Genomic DNA, 3,850 nt, shown 5'->3' with positions numbered 1-3,850 from the left:
ATGAAGTGTGAAAATGTTATAAATACAATGGAGTGGTGACTTAGTTGGTAGAAGAGAAACTCAGAAAAGAAACCTTTTTCATTTTTTGAGAGTGGTTTTTTCCTCAGAAAGGAAGATGATGTTTGAGCAGGATCATGCATGGAGTTGTTGTGTGCTCTGTGATACTGGATGGGTGTTTTTTTTTTTCTTCTATGTGAGTTTGTTTATTGTCATAGGGGTTGTGAAAGTGAGAAGGATTGCCAGAGGGGGTGTGAAAGCCTTTTCTTGTCAAGAAAGGCCAAGCATGGCACATCCTCTGCTTCTACTCTGCCATAGAATGGCAAGGGGTTTAAGAAGGAGCCCATAGAGGAATGAAAGAAGGATTTGTTTGGGTGGGGAGTGGCTGCCAGTCATCTTTGTGATGACATGGAAGATGCAACCCCTCCCCAACATATTACATTTACCCTAAAGCTCCTGTTTTCACTTCCCTGATCGTGGGCATGAAGGCTCGAGCTCCTCTTTCCATTGTCTCTGTTCCTGGGCATGAACTTGAAGGATTCCTCCTCTATTTGGAAATGATTTGTTGGACAAAACGTAACATCTCACATTCCATCTGAAGGCATCAGGGTGATAAGGACATGGCTCAAGTAGTTTTGCAAGTTGTATAGTCATTGGGGTTCCTTTTCTGGTTCCAGTAGTGATTCTAGACTCTAGGTGAAGGGAGCAAGTTGTATACCATATAGCCATTTACAGAGCAAATGAAAAGCATTTAGTGTCAAGCTTTATGCAGGTTCTTGAAGGAGATATATAAATTTATTTTGTGTATAATTTTATCATATTTTCAATGAATATTTCATTCTACTATTTTATTAATCACACAGAGAAAATGAAAAACATTTAGTGTCAAGCTTTGTGCAGGTTCTTGAAGGAGTATAAATTTATTTTGTGTATAATTCTATCTCTTTCAAATGATCAGAATCATGAGATTTAACTTTTTTCATTTGTTGCATTGTTACAGTGTATGTAATTTTTCATCTGTTAGTCTAGAATCATATTAAGGATTCACCTCATTGTAATTGATAGGTGGATTATAGACATAGTCATAGAAAACCTCCATATATATTATATAAGCATCCATAGAATATAAAATCATAAGAGTATTAAGAATGAAAGTATTAAACACCATAATAGATATGAATACAACATAATTAATAAAACATCAAGACAACAAACCAGTGCCTTATCCTAGGGCATAGAGTCACTTACAATTAAAAGACAACCTGATAATAAACTTCAATAAGATTCATTTGCAGATAAATAGGAATGCCAAATGAAATTATGAATAATGCCATTACATACACAACCCAGATACATATGTAAACTGAAAAACCCTTGACCATTCAATTCATAGTGAAAACATAAATTCAACACAAAGACAATTATGTGAAGATCTCAAACTGCAAATGATATCGATATTATATTCATAATGATATCATAAAGTAAATTCACAATGCGATTCAACTATGCACTTATCAAATTCTTGAACACTTGAGCTATTATAGCTATATAAGAGTTTTCAAGTTCAACATAATTGATCAATAAAAGTGGCAACCTCAACCTGAGGATTCAACAAGCTTAGGATTATTGTGATGAATCTTGGGTAGCAACCTCAACCTGATATTTCTTCTTTGGCTTTAGCATGGCTTGCCACCTGTCCACCTCTTTGTCCGTTGGCCAACTGAATGCCTTTACCTCTTCCAACTTTGCAACTGAATCTGTCCATCTAGCATCTGTAACTGCCCAGGAATCAACAATAAAATTTGCATGGTCAACCTCAACCTTGAACAGTGAATCAAGCAGACCGTTAAGGAAATCAACATCAACCTGTTCATTTACATGCTTGATTATTTCTTCTTGCTCTAGAATCAAATCAAATTCACTGGTCCAATCAGAAACTAATTTCAAATCTCCATTACTACCATAAATTGAAGGCACCAATTTATTATAACGTTCCCCAAATGTCTATAATTTTTTATTTATAAGCACATCCTTCCCTGTGAAAAATGTATAAGCTGCATTCATTACCGCCACCATGTCTTTAGTGTCACTGATCTTGGGAGGGAACTCATCACTATACATCATTGCAGTATCTAGCTTATCCATTAATCTACTTCTTCCTAACCAAACATTGAACAAAGGTCCAAGAAAAGCGACAACCTCAGAGGATGTTTTGCTTGCCTCTTTCAAAGAAATGTGCAAATCATGCACAACCATCAATTTGTCTTTCAATACATTAATCCTATGTTTTAGAATTCCTGACACAACAGAGATAGCCTTGACATTTTGTTCCTTTTCAAGATTTTCAATTTTCCCTATGTATTCCTCCATTTTTGTTGCCACATCAACTGGTATTTCTTGTACTTGTTCTGTAATTTGTATTGAAGGGGGCTCATTTGCAATTTTTTCTTTCAACTCCACTAACTCTTCCTCCAAAGTGCCCTTATTCATCAGTGTCTTCATATTTTTTAGACAATGCAATCAATTGGGTATATGTTTCTATGTATCTTCTTGACAAATCCTCTGTTTTTGATAAATTCATGAAAGAAACTTGAGAAAAAAATGAGGCAATCTTCGTGTCAGTTGTGTTCTACAAGTTCCAGATCATTCTATCATCTTTCTTTTCTACTTGGATATTTAGAAGGTGGGGCTTTTGAGTGGAAGGGACCAAAGACCAAGCAACAAGTGTCTTTGACTAGGATTAAATCCTGATCCTCTTATTACATCTCCAATTTCAAATTCAGTTCTAAACATTGGGTCCTATTGCTTTCTAATCTGATCAATAATAAATATAGACTGGATAGTCAGGCATCATAATCATACTAGTACTCTTTATCAATTGTCTTTCCTATTCCACAAATATTTACTCCATGTCAGGATCATATTCCTTCAGTGCCTTGATGATCTCCTCTTTCTTTTCTTCATTTGCTTCCTCTATGATTAGATTTTGTTTTAATTGATTTTGTTTCAACCTTGTCAAAAAACTTTTAAATTCATCTGACTTAATAAAGTCATCATCTTTCATGAACTCATTTGACAACATCACACACTCATCAAAGCCTTGAGCAAGGGCTTCATTTGTTTCTCCCTGTTCTTCATTCTGCCTTGCTTCTCTGAGATGTGTCCTTATTTGATGAAAGTAGTGTCCTTGTTCTGTAACAATTTCTCTAGCAGGGTCTCTCCTCACAATTGTACTGACCTTAGTGGTTTTTTGTTTCTTTGCAGCTGGCACTCAGGTAGATTGAACTTCATCCCCACTCTCTACATCATCAACATACACACTAAGTGGCCTCTTGCCATGTGAAGAATGTCCATCTTGGGGGTCTTGCTGCTGAGAAGCCACTTCTGGAATTTGAGGCATTTGTTCCATCAGAGTTTCATATAAACTCAACATTTTGTTAATCCTCTCCAGGTATGGGGTATCAGGGCAAAAACTTGAGAAACTAGGGTTAGCAACCTTCAATTCTGCTTCAACTGTCATCAAATTTTTCCATTTTCTTCTCCTTTCTTGTACTTCATCTTTTCTTAGTAAATTTCTAACCACATCTTCATCATCCAATGGTTCATGGTTCTTTATGTTGGCCCAAGGCGTCATTTTTGGCAATGCAAGTTTAATAAATTGTTCAGGATCACAGAATCTAGACACAACATTAACCAACCTATATTTTTTAAGGAAATTGTTTACTTCATGAAAGGAACTCTTACCAATGGTAAAATCAGATGCAACCCAAAGCCTAGGAAGAAGAGAACCCTTCTTGTGTTTGTCAAGGTATTATTTTTCAACTAGGGTCAATTGCCAAATAAACTCCATAAA

The sequence above is a fragment of the Cryptomeria japonica genome, chromosome 1 (assembly GCF_030272615.1).
Source record: "Cryptomeria japonica chromosome 1, Sugi_1.0, whole genome shotgun sequence".
In the NCBI taxonomy this organism is placed as follows: domain Eukaryota; kingdom Viridiplantae; phylum Streptophyta; class Pinopsida; order Cupressales; family Cupressaceae; genus Cryptomeria; species Cryptomeria japonica.
The sequence above is the reverse complement of the archived record's forward strand: the minus strand, read 5'-3'. Positions refer to the sequence as shown.